The sequence below is a fragment of the Odontomachus brunneus genome, unplaced genomic scaffold, assembly GCF_010583005.1.
Source record: "Odontomachus brunneus isolate Ranch 3 - 2012 unplaced genomic scaffold, Obru_v1 Obru_scaffold_023, whole genome shotgun sequence".
Classification (NCBI taxonomy): Eukaryota; Metazoa; Arthropoda; class Insecta; order Hymenoptera; family Formicidae; genus Odontomachus; species Odontomachus brunneus.
Window position 1 is genome coordinate 1178246 of NW_022639473.1, and position 17094 is coordinate 1195339.

Here is a 17094-nt window from a genome sequence, read left to right on the forward strand (position 1 = left end):
GGGACGGTGAAGTACATTAAATTCACTCGTCACTTTCGAGTGGGAATACTCGACGACTCAGAGTGAAGAATTCACTGAGTAGATTTTTCACTCACAAATCAGAAATCATAAGCGTAAAAATATGGGAAATTGTATGACTTGGTTATCACCTTTCCAGTGAACTTTTATCTCAAGAGATTTTTAAAATTAAAGAATTTTGAGAAATTTTTTAATTAAATTTTATTCTAAACAATTTAGAAAAATTTAAACTATCGTTATGGACAAATATTTATTAGAGTGAGCAAGTTTCCTGTGACAATGAATTGCATCCGATTTATTCTTCAATTCAGAGTGAAAATATTCACTTGACAATTCAGAGTGAAAAATTCACTCTGTGTGATTTTACCACAAATTCACTGTGTGAATTACCACAAATAAAAAATCATTGAAAATTCTATGATTTGATTATCATACCACTTTTCAAGTGCAATTTTATTCAAAAAAAATTTTGAAAAATTTTGGATGAATTTTATTTGCACAAATTCATTCAGAATTTAAATTATTATTATGGACAACTATCGATTAGAATGTTCCTATGACAATAGAGTAAATTCGATTCACTCTTCACTTTGAAAATACTTATTTCGATTCACTCTTCACTTTGAAAATACTTATTCAACGATTTAGAGTAGAGAATTCACTCTGGGTGAGTGAAAAATCACTCGTATACGAGTGACTGCTTTTCGAGTGAAATTTCACTTCTAGAGATTTAAAGAGTAAATTACACGTCGTTTTATCGTCGTGTGGTGATTTCTCTTTGGATAGATCGAGCTATTATCGCCCTTAGGGCGAAGATATTATATTATTGATCGCTTGAGCGTTCGCAATGCGACTCTAATAGCCGATAGTGCAAGAGTGAATCGCGTCTCGATTGCAAAGGTCATATTATGTGGTCAAGATACTTCCATCTCTATTTCTCATTATTTTCCTCTTTCTCTCTCTCTTCCTTCTTAGGATATTTATCTATTCTACTCCGATACTTATGTAACACGTGCCGTAATTGTAAATCGCTGGCAACTAGTATTATAATTGACGCTTGAGGAGAGCCGTTGCGTTTTAATAAACACACACTGACATGACATTTATCAAAATATCCTTCTTGGAATGCCACTTGATGTTACGCAAGCTGCGTTACGTTGTTAATTCTATTAGGTGTAATATATTATTGTCGAATTGTGTTTGCGACTGGAAATATATGACGCAACTAATCCGACTCGTGTGAGTCACTCGGTGACATCTAAAGTAGCTACCCCGAAGATATAACGTGTCATGCCTGTCGATGCGGTTACAGAAAGAAGCTCAACGCAACGCTCTTCTTTGAGCGATTTTTTAAAACAATTCCCTTCCCAAGTGCTCTATACTTTTGGGGCGAAATTCCACTTATAATTCGTCCAAACGAGATTTCCATTCCAAAATACACGAAATATTTCAAATATGCATGCAGAATTACATTTTCTATTTTCCAAGCCAAAATTCAGTTCGTCCTTATCATCAATCATCATTGATTCATCATTAATCAATTAGAACCTATCCAAAAGTAATCGACTGAAAATTGAGGCGCTATCGTCCGCGTTTGATCCATTTATCATGTGAGAAAACACCTGATAGATCTCCAAAGAGGCTCTTTGAAGGGATATCACTCTGATATAACATGTATGGAATTAAACACCTAGAAACCAAGGGGCGCGAATTACACTGCGAGACGGACTTAAAGGTCGATACGGTGAGCGATTAACCTACTCTCTGTTCGCGCAGCGAGCGCACGGAGAAATGATAAGCGTACCAGGAACAATCGCTATATCTTCCTGCGCAAATGGTCAAAGTGCACGATCGAAGGGGGATTGAAAGCCACGAGCGACGGCGACGGCGGGTGGTGGTGGATGCAGTGCAGTCCAGAGAGTGGAGAGAATCGTCGCAAGCTCGGGGCGCTTGCCGAAACGCCGCGAGCTCGTGGAACAAAGACGAGTCGATGTAGGTTGGCGAGAAGGACGAGGACAATGTCGACGTGGTGGTGGCGGCGGCGGCGGCGGTTCCGCTCGTGCTGGCTGGGTGGGTGGGTGACGTTAGTATTGGCGGTGGTAGTGGTGAGATGATGATGGTGGTGGTGGTACTACGGATGTTGATGGTGCTGGTGGTGGTGGTAGCGGGATCAGCGCGGAGACCGGAGCGCGAGCAGGAGCCGCACGCAGTCCGACGAAAGCCGCGGTGGCGCGCGCGCGGCTCGCGCCAACTTTTGCCTTTCGCAGACACGTAGAGCACGTGAACGCAACCACGTGGTCAAGTGCGTGACAGCGGGCAGCGAGAAAGATAGCGGGGAAACGGAGCTGCTCTCAGCGAGGACTCGGCCGGGGTGCTACACCTAGACAGTGACAAGTTTTCGCGAACGCGACTCCGGGACTCCTCCGGGGTGCCGCCAATCCGCCGCAGCCGTGTACACGAGAACAACCGTCAACCTGGAGCCCACGTGCCAGAAACGGTGAGCGTCCTCCGCGTTTCGCAGTTGACAGATTGCCGAACACGTCACGGTCGAGCGATAACACATCGCAGGTGTGGCGCGAGCCGCGTGGGAAAACGATTTTCCCGGCGCGTGATTCATTCGGACGAATTCCCATTTCATAACCCAGGCGTGCGCGCCGCGAGAGAGATCCATTTCGTTGATCGGATCGTTAAATGACGAGAAACAACTCACGCGATTATTGCTCGACGGTAACGCCGCAGTCCATCGCGGAATTAATGCGATTTGCGACTCAGCCGACGACGACGACAATTGTGTCGAGTTGTTGATCGCTGCGCGATGCAAGCCTTGAACGTGATAATTGAGCAACGATCGTTATCGCGAGATCGAGGAGAACGCAGTGTGCAACTTTTCTTTTGTATCACACTGAGCAATACAATACTAAGAATATTGAATGACGATTGAATAACGAACGATTGTCGCGAAAAATTTTTCGCGGAGAAATGGGTCACTCCTTGCTGCTGTTCCGCAAGAACGACACGAATTTCACATGTTCCTGGATTTGGACAAGTCGCTTCTCGCCCGACGATTCAGTGTGATTTTTGCCGCCACGGATTCCCGGCCGAAGAAAGTCGCGCGGAAGTAGTTCTAGAGAACGCTAACGCCGTGCGGAATACATCACCGAAACATCGCGTGACAAACTGATATTCATGTATGGAAATGGTGTACTTTCACGTGGCTAATTATGTCGCTGCTAAGCCGCGAGGTGCGGTCAAGCGTTGCACTACGGAAAGTTCTCTCTAACGAAAGTACCGCGGATAAATGAGACAGCCACGGACACGCAGATCCGTTGCTGGATATTTCTTATAAGCGCCTAGACGACAAAAATGAGAGACCTCTTTTATACAAAACTTTATACAAAAACTGAGAGACGCCTCTCACAATGCTGAGATTTGATTATTTTATTTCAATCTGAATCTTCATTTCAGGCTGATTTTTCCTTCGTAATTTCACCCATGCGAAGTCTGAAAAATTCCTTTTAATACTCATTTGATCGATATTATTCAATATCAAATTCGGTCTTCATTGCAGACCGATTTCCCTTTCGTAATTTCATGCAAAAATTTACAAAACTTCTCGCAAAATTTGAGGGACATCTCACAGCACTATTTGATATTATTTGGATATTATCTAATTTCAATCTGGATCTTTTTTTTAATTTCAGACCGATTCCCCCCTCCCGTAATTTCACCCATACAAAAATTTACGAAACCTTATGCAAATTGTAAGACACTTTCCAATGTTGATTTCATCGATATTACTTAATTTCTGTCAGGATCATGATTTCAAACCAATACCTCCCTTTTCATTTCATCCATAATTATTATAACTATAAAAATTATTATAATTTTATGCAAAATCCGAGAACCTTTCGGCACAGATTTCATCGATATCATGTAGTTTCAATCTGGATCTTAATTTCGGACCAATTCCCCCTTCGTAATTTCATCCACGCGAAAATTAACGAAGCTGCACGCGAAAACATTCCCGGGTTCTCGACTGCGAGCAGATCTCGCGCAATAATCTTGCCTAGAAACGTCAATTTGTTAAAGTTACATTGTGCCTCGCTTGATTATACTCCCGCTGGGTCTCTCTCCTCATTTTCTTTCCGGAGCCGAAGCTTAAGGGCCCCGCAATCCTTTACACGTCCTTGAGACGTCTTTTAGATGTCTATTGCGGTAATTTCCCTCCGCGAGAGAACGCTACGCGAACGCCGGGCATAATCACGTATGCGCGCACGTCCGTGGGGCATTTTATACGATTGAGTTAGAGCCAAGCTCGATAGAAAGTCAATCTGATCTCACGACGCGACCGCGGGTAAAGAAAGTTTAATCTATGCCACACGTCCGAGAGGGTGTCTCGAACTGCCTGCAGATACGCCACGCATGCAGAAACGCGACGGGACAATACGATTGCTCAATCACACGTCGCATTCCGCCGTCATCGAACAATGCTTACGATCAATTATGCACCTCGCGTCGCGCGGCAATCACACGCGATGCAAAGAGCTCGACTCCGGAGGAAGAGAAGAGGGAGAACGAGGCGAGGAAGATTACATAAAAGTTCGCGCAACGCTACGCGCTCGAGTCGCACGCTGTATATCCTGGCCAAAAACGGAAACGACCGTGTTGAAATTCGCCCGAGCAAAACGTGAACAAGGCCCACGAGAGAGCAAAAAGGGGTTCGTGTGAAAAAGTGACAGCAAAGGAAGATCAATCGGTCCTTTCGCACGCGCGCGGGTAAAGAATCAGCAGAAAGAGCTGAGATGTGATCATGACAAGCCGAAACTCGTAATTAATAGACGTTACTTGAAACTTGTCCCACGTGAGATACCGAATTCAGGCTCGTATTAAAAATTGCCACTTGTTTCATGCGAGACGCTTACATTTTTATTCAGAGTCAGATTCAAGTTTCTTCCAGTTGAATTATGATACACGTAACATTTATATCTGTAAGTGCGATAATAATATATGCGATATTACATTTATAATCACGATTCAACTGAAAATTCACGTCAAATTGTAAATTTATATCTAAGTATCTCGTCTGAGGTAAGTTTCGAGTAACGATTATCGATACCTGTCTAACATATTGTTTTGAAATCGGAACAGCTAATATTGTTGCTGAGGTTTGAGCAAAGCTCAAACCATCAAATTATTTAAATTCAGGCACTACCGCAAGAAATATTTACTGCTAAAAACGGATAACGTTTTAGTATATGTACGATAAAATATTCAGAAATAGTTGCTATTTTCTACTTTCATTTTTATATACTATTCTTTTTATATACCGGGAAGGTTTCTACGCCAAGATTAAGTAAATCTGCCTATCCATCTGTTTTCTAAGCCACTCGGAATATACCCAGGAAAAATGTATCGTCAGAATTAGTCAACAGCGTCATAAATAGAATAAATCTTTTTATAATTCAACAATATCATTATTTATAATTCAATATCAATTTTATAATTCAAACAATATCACTAAACTAATACACCATACATTGTTTTAATAACTCGAGTGTTGAACTGTAAAAACTGATGTGTTAAATTTAACATTTCATGTGTCCCAAATCATCCACTTTCATTTATGTGTAAATTTAACACAAAACAAATGTGGTAAAAAGTAACACGCATAATATTAACACAAGAATTTAACACTTGAATACCGTCAGGAGTCACAGTTTGTGTTAAATTGACATATGTATAATGTTAAATTAACTAAAATAAAACGTTACTTTAACTTTTGAGAGAAGTATTAATCTACGGTTTTGATGAAATGAAAATGTTAAATTGACATAATCTATGTCTGACATATTAAATATGTCAATTTAACACAACCTGTAATTCCTAACGGTATTCAAGTGTTAAATTGTGTTAATTTTTTCCATATTATGCGTGTTACTTTTTACCACATTTGTTTTGTGTTAAATTTACGCATAAATGGAAGTGGATGATTTGGGACAAATGAAATGTGTTAAATTTAACACATCAATTTTTGGGACAAATAAAATGTGTTAAATTTAACACATCAACAGTGGTTTTAACAGCATTGCTATTAAATCGAGAAGATTTGCTGCAATTATGACGTTGATCAATCCTATTGACACAACAACATATCTACCGTAACTTGCGCTTTAATTTCAACTGACAAATATTTATCTCGCGGTGAGAGAGAATATATTTGACTTGCGGTAGTCAATTCTTAGCAATGACAACGAAACAGTTCACGCTCCAGCTGCGCGCTCAAGTCAGCCGCGCGAGACTGAACTTACGTTACTAATTTATTCTTCCGTGTGCACGCACACAAATTGACCTTTAATCTTCCCGAATTGAACGTCTATAAATAATCTTGACCGTCAAGATAGCCGAATATATCCGGAGCGATCGACCTCTCACCTGGTCGCGCAGAAGACCCGCGCGAATCGACGAACCGAGGGACACAAGCGAAGTATGAACGTGAGATAGAGACTTCGCTTCGCCAACGTAACTGTAAAAGCGCGACCGGTGGAAAAGTAACCGACGCGACGTGGAGTCGCGGTCCCGTAATTAGCCGGCCGACGTGATGCAACGTTCAATCGTAACATGTTTAATATCGCACAACCGCGCTTCCTCTCCTCGCAATTCCACCTTTCGTTTCTCATTAGACGCATCGCGGCGCATTCATTTCGTATCGATGAGCAGACGCGATTGCACTCAAGGGGCGGAGGGGGACGTTCAGTTTTATGACGGAGCGGCAAACGCCGAGAGAGAGATAGAAGGGCAAGGGAAGGGGGTTACAGGGAGAGAGACAAAGAGAGAGAGAGAAAGAGAGAGAGAGAGAGAGAGAGAGAGAGAGAAACAGAGATAGACGCAATCTCGGGCGCGTCAAATACACGCGGCGCAAGAAGCGGTAACCGTAAAGACGCGGCTGTGTTGTTGTTGTTGCGCAACAACCGTAATTTAATTACGCAAAGTCCGCGGGGGTTTGCAATCAATGAACATTCCCAGACGCGTCTCTTAATCTCTCGCAGATACAGCCGCGTAAAACTCGCGAGAGTGGCATTAATCAACGGCGGTGCATGTCGGCGACGACGGTAGCCCGTCACGCGAGCCCCGGCGAACGCCACGACGGCGACCTGGCGAGAACGTGCTGTTTACTTCTCCGCGCGCACGCGCGCAAAAAAAATACGCGTAGGACGCACGTAGTACAACCGTACTATACTATACGTACAGACCGCGAAATCCCTTTTCAAAAATTGGTTGCAACGAAATAGTCGATGTACACCTCGAGCTACAAAGGGGGAAGGGAGGCGAGAGAAGGAGCGCGCGGAATGCGCACGGAGGGCGGAAGAGAGAGAGAGAGAGAGAGAGAGAGAGAGAGAGAGAGAGAGAGAGGAGCAGAGAGAGGGGAGGGAGAGAGAGAGAGGGAGAGGGAAAGAGAGAGCGAGGGGGAGGCGGGAGGATTGCTAGCATTTCAGAACGGATGTGGGCTCTGTGGAAATTGTGCTGGGATAGGAAAAGGGAGGTTGGAAACCGGCTGGAGGGATAGCCGGGGGCGCAGACGCGCGCTCTGCAGTTGCCGTAATTAGAACCGTGCGCCCCGAGCACATAGCCCGCGGCTGACGAGTCTCCTGCGGACCGAAATTATTCATGAAGCCGCGCCACCCACGGCGAAATTTTCTCGTAAATATTTTGCCTCGTCCGAGATATCGCCCCGAATGTGTACGCGTGCGTTTGCGAGCGAACGAGCGAAACACGCTGCGCGCGCGCGCGCACGAAAGAAAGAGAGAGAGAGAGAGAGAGAGAGAGAGAGAGAAAGAGAGCTTGAGTGCGCTCCTCTGCCTCACGATCGTCCAGCTTTCGGCACCGCCGACCTAGCCGCGTCCAGGTGTGTGAATCTCCTTCATATAACGAGAAGAAAGCGAAGGAACACTGAGAAAAGAATATTTGGTATTTGTTCATAATATAGCAGTTGATCAGTTCGAATTCGTAGACTATTTTGATCTAAGGAAAACTTTTTAATGTCCGAGTGACTCAGTGTCACTGATACCTTTACATGCATATAGTTGTTATTATTTTTTTATTGTTATAACTATAAGACGATATAGTTCACGCCGACTCTGTGTGACTAAATGACTAAAATTTCAATGCAATTAACATGTTTTTCTCTCAATGTATTTAAAACTTGAAGACTGTGAGACCTAGTAGCGCGAAAACCTTTGGCAAGAAATTGAGTCACAATTAAGACTATCTAGAGTCTAGAGCAGAAGATTAAAAACTTATTATATCTATTGTAAAACGAAAGCCTAAGGAAAAATCCGACTTATTATTTAATAGTCTCGTACACAGCAATACTCGAAAAAAATATATCATCCTTTAATAAGTGGAATTCTATTATATATGGCTTCAAAAAAGAATTCTTCCAAAACCAAAGGAAAAGAAATTATAGTTATTTAGTCACAGAAAATTATACTCGACAGTAGCCAACTATATCTTCTCGTGGCCAACAAAAAAAATAAGAACAATATTCATTGTAAAGTTATTGTCGCTGACACTCAATGTTAGGCATTAATCGATAAGAGAATGTCGTTTGAGTATAATCCGCGAATCAATAATCAAAATTAATCGATCGTTATTAAGTCAAATCAAGTATCAATCGAATTTTATTGCGATTGATTATACACTGATTAATAATTAATCTCATTAATCGTTACTACTTCCAGTAATCCCATATTCTAAGCGGAAACTTTCATGGAAAGAATATCTCTTCCCTAATGTAAAGGGGAATATTGTGCTTAGAATATTTTTCTTTTGTTTTTCGGAAAATCCTCTTGAGGCTATATATAAGAGGATTCCGCTACGGATGAGATTAAATTTTTTTTTCTTTTTAGATGAGAGAATTAAAGTCACGGTTAATTATCAAACGAGCGCGACAATAATGTTGGGCATTAATCGACTAAAATTTTGTTTATTTAAAACAGTCGGCAAATCAAAATTAATCAACCAAGTTATGAAGTCGAATTATGTATTAATTAAAACTTCGATGTAATTGATTATACACTGATTATGAATTCCGTCAATGATGAAATTATCTGCGATTTTATATGTAATGATTGATTAATTTTAATAGTTGATTCGCCGATTGTTTTAGTCAAAAAGTATTTTAATGTACCTAACATTTTGTTGGCACTAACACACTTACTAGAAAAACGTTTCTCCCGACTATAATTCTTTCTCTGTTATAGCTACAAGTACCGAGTACTTTTTTTGCTCGACTTTACGACCTCTGGAAACGCGGGAAACGCGCTTTTGTCAGAATCACGTTGCAGTTTAGAGTTTAGAACAAAAGGCTCACTGCAGATGTTGCAAATCAGTCTTACTCGGGCCGTAACCAAAGCAAGGATATGGAAAAAAATTGGGAAAAATGGAAAACAAGGCAGAGAAGAGCCAAGGCTACAATTGCATATGACACACGATTTGTGTCACGTCAACTGGCGGGATATAAGATAAAAGTACCAATACCCGGACATGTATCTAATCCTGAACATTCTTATTATTTTGGTCTTAAAATTTTTAAACTTCCAACATAAAAGATATATATAAATATATATTGAATATATATTCTGTGTTAAGAATGTTTAAATATTTGAAGGCCGAAATAACAAGAATGTCCAGGATCAGGTGCACGCCCGTGAATTGGTGCTTTTACCTTATAGGCGGCAAAATCGTCTCCGTGATCGGTCTCGCGCCGACGCGTGGGATTTCGTCTCCGCGAATGCCGGGCTGTTCGAGTAATCGGCCGTGGACGAAAATGCAATCCGCGAACGTACGGCATTGTTGTCGGGAGCCAGCGCGTTATAGCGCGGCAGATATACGTACGTGTGCAAATTAGTATCGCAACGTTAAAAACTGCAAGAAACGCTAAAGCAACAAAGCCCATTTGTACAAACGCTGAATATGCCTGGCTGGGCGTTATACGCGCGCATAGCTAGCCGGCTATTGTGCGCGCGCGAGATATATGTGAAATTTCTCCGATCACTGGTTACATTAAGCCCGGCTGGCGCGATCGCGTAGCGGCGATTCTCGTGTACATATGCAGAGCGCGCGTTGCGTGTAAATAAAATATACACCACGAAATCGGAAATAATCGGCTCTTTTGCCGGGAGAACGCGTTATTTATGGATACGGCCCGTAGAGAGAATACATTCATAATGCGCGACATGATTACCTTCCATAATTAAATTAATTAAAATCCTAATTGACAATTAAATTACAGTGACGGCGGCGGCGGCCGACTCTCTCTCTCTCTCTCTCTCCCCTCTCCCTCTCTCTCTCTCCCCCTCTCTCTCTCTCTACATTTGATATCACTCGCGATGCGCTCGTTAACAAAGAACTAGATACAAAATTAAATAAATTCATAATTAATTAACGAGCACGAATTACGCGCGTGTGCTCGTCGCGTTGCAATATCACCCGTAATGTGTTTTGTTCGGTTTTATTTGAACTCTGGAACTTTCTCCATTTTTTTCTCACGCGTGTCTCGCGTGTGCGTGAGCGCGCGCGATTAGACGCGTGCGAGCTCATAAATGCGCCGGCCGCGTCAAAATTCGCGCGCTGCGCGCTGTTGGGCAATCGCGCGCGCGACGGCTCGGTAAACATATGTTGCGCAATTGGCTCGATACGAATCGTAAAATGCCACATGAGCATTACAATTGCATAATTCCTGTGAGTGAGCGGAAACGGGGAAAAAAATTTGTAGCGGTTGAGAGCAACTATTTATTGCGAGCCATGTTTATCGATTTGTTGACATTTCGTGAGAGCTCTATCTTTATGAGAGGTAGTTTGATATTCTCTATTGCGGTGAGAGATGTGCACTTAAGTGTGCAAATGTCTTGAGAATAAAACTATCATTCGATGTACGCGAGAACTTCGGGGCGATAATGCCGCGACTAAACTTTGGAACAATTTCACGGAGAATGTCACCGGCATCGCGCCGATGGTTTAAAGCTTCCCCGAGCTCTCTTGAAAATTCCTAAAAATTCTACAGTAAAATAGTCCCGAAGAAAATGGAATAGGAAGTGTCGATCTTCGCTGAATTATTCGTGTGCGCTCGTAAATAAGTTTCCTCGAATTCGTAAAATTTTTAAGAATCTTTTATTGCAATAATTAATCGTGGAATAAATATTGGAAAATGAGTCGCACGTCAAATAAAATCCCGCAAATTCGTAAATTTATTTAAAAAGCCTTCTGCGAAAAGAATTTTGTAGTAAAAATTATTTTAGAATTTTACATTCGAGGAATAGATCGACGTATTTACAGTAACTGATTATTTTTCTCATTTCGTATGTGCTATTTATATTTCAAGAACTGTGAAATATGAAACTGTGAAATATGCTATTAAAAAATGTTGCTTATAAAGATAAATCCTACTAATGATCTATTTCTGCATTACTAGAAATGCAGTAAAATTAAAAAGAATTTCAATTTAAGAACTATGAAACTCGACCGTTATAAACATAAACTTTACAATAGAGGCAAGTGCGAGTCGGCGCTGTTATTCGAGCGTATTTATTTTTAATTTTTAATCAATAACTTTATACAATTAGTAAACGTTTCGATCCAGTCGTTTGGATCCTCTTCAATACTTAGATTAGCAATTATGTATGTTCTCGATGCCAAAGATGTCATTATCAAAAAGAATTTATATGAAAAAAAACTTTGTTATGTTCAATATAGACCTTACTAGCGATCTATTCCTTCATTATTGGAAGGAAGCACAATAAAATTAAAACGAATTCATATTTATAAAAAAAAGGAGAAAATCCCGTGTAAATAAAAATCCTAAAGAGTGATTTAGAGAGCGTCACGGCGCAAAATCTTTCGCGCACGTTTGAAAACAAGTTCCGCAAAAAAGTTCATAAAAATCCCAAATTAAAAACCCAAGAAGTAAATTACAGAGCGTCACTGTGATAATCCTTTAAGCGCGCCTCAAAACGCATTTCCTCAAACCTGTAAGAAGTCTCAAAAGTCCTAAAAATCTCAGATTAAGGATAGAACCAAGATATAAATTAAATCGAGCTTCAAGATCGAATTTTTTCAGAGTCGTAAAAATTCTCCAATGCCCCATAAAAATTCCAAGAATCAATTTTTTAACATCATACTGCGTCGAATACTTGACGCGCGCACTTCAAGATGAGTTGGCGAAAATCCTAAAAAATTCCGCCACCCAAAAGTGGAGCGCACCGTTGCGCTAAATCCAAAGTGCGCGCGCGCGCACTTCCGCAGTGCGCTTTAATCCGTTTCTTAAATCCGCCTGCGCAAGGCAGCCGCACACCTGGTCAATCGGCCAGGTAGAGTATAATACGTGTTGCAATATACTCGCGCGCGCGTTGCGGCGCATGAAATTCCTATCTCGGCTGGTCCGCGGCTTATGCACGTCGTCTCGGTCAGAGTTTCCGTCTCGTAGGCTAAGTAGGTGAGTAAGTGGTGGGAATAGGCGAGGATGAAATGGAGCAAGACATGCATTGGCGCGTGTCGGGAGTGCCTCTTTGGCTTCGCGGCAACGGAACGGGCCAGCGCGCGTTACGTGGGCAGGTACGTGCCTACATACCTCGCACGTTGCCCGACGTAAGTAACGACGCGTGCAACAGCCGCTCGTAGCTTGGTAGATAGGTACATACCTGTCCCGGTACGAGGCAGTGCCACCAGGCACAACACCGTGCCGGAGAGAAAGAGAGAGAGGAGAAGAAAGGGGAAGAGAGATTTACACCGCGGCCGGTGCAGCGCGTGTACAGGGTATTTCACTGTAAGCGGGATCCGCTTCGGGGATGAATTCCACTACCCAAAAAAAGCGATAGAAAGAGTCGCATAAACATGCAATCTGTTCAAACTTTCGTGTCCGAGTTATGGTCACTTCGGTGACTTGATCATTTACGCGAGAGACGAAACTCGTGTTGTGACTGAATCACGCTGGATTAATTGTTACAAACGACGTTTGAAACTTTATATGCGTCGGGCAAACCGCGCCAAAGTATTATCTCGCGGTTATCTGAGGCCATCTCTCGCAGCGCATTTTCGAGCGAAATTGTCAAAAACGAATATGATCTTGGAACAAACGTCCATAGATTCCCATATAAATGCCATTTCTCGCGCGCTTACCGCTTACTGCGAAGTTAAAGTTTAATGCAAGAATTACTGTGAGTTGAAAATGAACAAGTTTTGCGCTCCCAGATCAACTCTCGTGATTATCACGACGTGAGACAATCGAGATAACGGAGACTACGAATTTCGAATTTATATACTTAAATTTATCAACTTGCACATTTTTATGAAACAAATATATTGTGTATTGAATCTTATTTGTCTCGTACTCTCTAAACTTCTTAAAGCGGAATCACTCGAGTGAAAAGTGTCAGAGTATTTTCATTCAAAATGATAGTGAAAATATTGTCACTCGAAAAAAAATCGCAAGATTATAATATAATACAATATTGATATTCTTGCTTATATATGAAAAAATGATTATATTAATTTGATTATATTCGTTTTGATTGAAGATTAATTTATCTTCGTTCAACGCTATACAATCTTATTTTAACATTAATCGTATTTTTAAAATGTCAATAATAAAGATATTCTTCAAATAACAATATTCTTTTTTTCTATGTGACGATTCAGAGTGAAAAATCCATCCCATATAAGCGACAGATCGCTTAAAAATTCGAGTGAATCGGCGATCACTCCACCTTTCGAGTGAAATTTCACTCTAAAAAATTTGGTCAATGGACTAGATCCACGACCAAAGCAGTAACAACAACTCTAAGAAATTCAGAGAGTATTGAGCGATATCCCGATGCCGAATCCGCAATGAAACAGCCTGTAGACGGACTCGCGCGTATCCTTTGCGTGCCTCGCCGCGCGCGCGTGTATCCTACTCGATGAAATATTGTAAAAAGCCCGGGCGAACGTATCCGACGAGATAAAAACGCCCACGGCGCATACGACGAGCATTTAGCATCGCGATTCTTATATCGACGAACGCGTGTAGCGAGCGTATGAGGAATTGCGATCGGCCGAACCAATAATACCATCCCGCTCCGGCTGATATTCATTCCTGTGTCTTCGCGAACGTTCAATGAGACATGGAAACGCACGCAATAAAGTTGCATTGGGAGCGCGAAAGTCGTATGCTCGCGAGATTCTCGCAACAATTACTCTGGCCGCGGACAGCCGCGCCGGCGTGTCTCGCATTTTTCCCTCACGACGATTTATCGGAGAACAAGTCCGACACGAGCGCGTTGCCGAGGGAAAGGGCACGAACACGTGTCATAAGAGTCGGATAGACAGGTGCAAATCTATGGCTAGGTGTAGAGCGTGTCCGCAGCTGCGATTCTATCCTTCTCTCTACCGCATAGAAATCTCTTCCCACGATTTTCCTAGATGCAGCATATATATATATATATATATATATATATATATATATATATATATATATGTTCTGATTAAGATAACCAAAGAATACGAGTTTAGTCCCGTTTTGAAACCTTAAATTATTTTTGGATAAAATTGTAGTTATTCATGAGTAGATTGAAGAACAAACTTTTTGAGTATTTTTGTTCAAAGGAATGCTGGAAAAGCGGAAAAGCGCTGGACCTCGAACGTAATTATTATCGTCGCGTCGTTAACGATCGTTAACTAACACGAGCGAGGTAATGAGTAACTGAGCGCGATTGAAAACAAGCAAGCATATTTTCGCGGGGTAATGATCTTCTGGTAGCCGGCAACTATTCGCGTCTGTCTATCGTTTGTGCCCGGCGAATGACGTTCCGGTAATGAAGTACCAGGTGGTAAATGCGCGCTCGCCGATGCGAGGGAAAGAAGGACGACGCGCGCTGCGCTGCTTTACGCAAGCGACGTTGCGAACTGAAAACCTTAACAAGATACACACAAACGTGCACCGGGCTCTCGCGGCATGACGACCGGCCGGCCGCGGCCGTTGGCTCGCGAGTAGCGTCCGATTGGGATAGCAATTAATGTTATAAAAGCTTTCTCCAGCGAGAGCCCGCGCGCGATTACTCGTCGTATTCGCCGTTCAAACGGCTTTCAACATATTAGCGCGCCGATAATTATACTGAATTTCCGCGAGGCAATTCGCGCCGATCAATGGCGCGGCTGCAAAAAGTTACGGGAAAATTTTGCACCACGGATATAAACACGACTCGGCTGTGCGCAGCGAGAAAAAGGCGAAATGGGCGAGGATGAAATGAAGGAATAACGACGGCGCATACGTGATTCGCGATGAAATGTGATTGGGAATTTTTCGATGGATCGCTCGGCCAACCGCCGGTGTGCAATTACGCGGAAGCATGAAACAGAAGAGAAAGAAGGACAGATGGATAGGTAGATAAACAGATAGAGAGAAACACGGAGGGAGAGACACAAGACAGAGAGTGAGAAACTCTCTTAAAATGAATCAGTCAAACATCACTGAAACATTGAATATACACTGATTGCAGTTATAAGTATAGCACTGAAAGTGCTCAGTGCTATATTCATAACTGATATCAGTGACTATTCACTGATTCACTTTAAGAGAATACTTTATATTAAATATTAAATTAAATATTGTATTAAGCCCTACGCGAGAAAGACACCTTTTCCTCCCCCTTGCCGCACTCATATAGGACTCCGCCAACGAGAAGTCAACGAAACATTACTCTCAAAAGTACAATCAGTCGAATACACTGAGAAAAAAAGTATCTAAGAAATAGTGAATATATTTATTTGATAGATACACTAACAGCATATTTACTTATACTGATATAAAATATTTTTCACACAAAAATAAGAAAATATATATTATTTTAAACATTATTTATTTTGTTTACGTTTTAAACGTTATTGAAATATAAAATATTTTTCAAATAAGAAAATATACATTTTAAAACCTTAAGAAAACTGATTTTTCGTGAAGGCAAATATTTATTCTGGTTACATAAAAAACTTTAGATTTAAACGAATATGCTGTTAGTAACCACCAAATATGTATCAATTTTTAGATATTTTTCTCAGAGTATTGTTTACTGAAATGTTGACAGATAGTGCAGTTATAAGTATAGACCTGCAATCAGTAAAATTTCGCTGAAAGAATCTGTCGATTGTTTATATTATTGACGCAATTTGCAAACACAGATCGCACACAAATCGCGTGGAAGCTGATAATTCCGCCGCCAGAAAGACAGAAAGTTGCATTCAATGCAGTGTGTAATAAATTTGTGATGATACGGATTTTACAGTAAAATCTCTCTTCCACTGATAAAAATCAGTGAAATGTAAGATGATGCAGTAAAGTAGGAGTGTTTCCACTGAAAATCAGTGTACATTCACTTATGATCGGTAAAATACTCTTTTTACCGATTCAATCAAAATATTTTCATTGACCCACTCATCTTTTGAGGAAAATGGGCGACGGGAAATATGCGTCGGAACTGTATTTATCCTAACGTTATTTTATTATCCGTCGCATGCAACAACAAATTATCGTCGTGCGCGCCGCGCCGACGACGATAAATTATTGTACGTAGAACAAAATATCGTAACGGCACCGGCCATAAATATTTATCGAGTTAATGCATGCATTTCCACTGATGTATGACAAAAGTATCGCGCGGTTAGTAATGTGTATAATAAGCTGTACGATAAATATATCGGGCCGAGAGTGCGCCGCTCGTGCGCGCGGAGATCGTATCGCGTCGTATCGCGGAATCGACGAGGCATTGTGCTATAAATACGATCCCCATGGCACTTATTCGCCGCAGAGATTACGCAACGGGGATGATAGAGCGCCGCGAGTGCGTTTAAAAGCCCGTCGAAGCTGGGCGCGAGGCTGCACCGCGAGAAGGAACGATTCATCAATCAGCCGCGTTCGCGGTAGCTCAATGCACTTATCAGGACGCGAGTCTCGCGAGTGTAGATATTAACCGATCGGGGAGGGAAAGAGAGGGAGAAGAGAGAGAGAGAGAGAGAGAGAGAGAGAGAGAGAGAGAGAGAGAGAGAGAGAGA

The 17094-nt window shown here is 41.8% G+C and overlaps 1 protein-coding gene and 1 long non-coding RNA gene across 3 annotated transcripts in view; one reads left to right on the forward strand and one right to left on the reverse strand.

Moving 5' to 3' along the window:
- LOC116842231 overlaps positions 1-17094 on the reverse strand; it is a 139655-nt gene that overhangs the window by 109044 nt on the left and 13517 nt on the right. The window lies entirely within an intron of this gene.
- Positions 2235-17094, forward strand: part of LOC116842227 (BTB/POZ domain-containing protein KCTD1) — a 65744-nt gene continuing 50884 nt past the window's right edge. The window contains exon 1 of the mRNA XM_032811129.1: positions 2235-2515. The gene's annotated coding sequence lies outside the window, so the exon portion shown is untranslated. The remainder of the gene's footprint in view (positions 2516-17094) is intronic.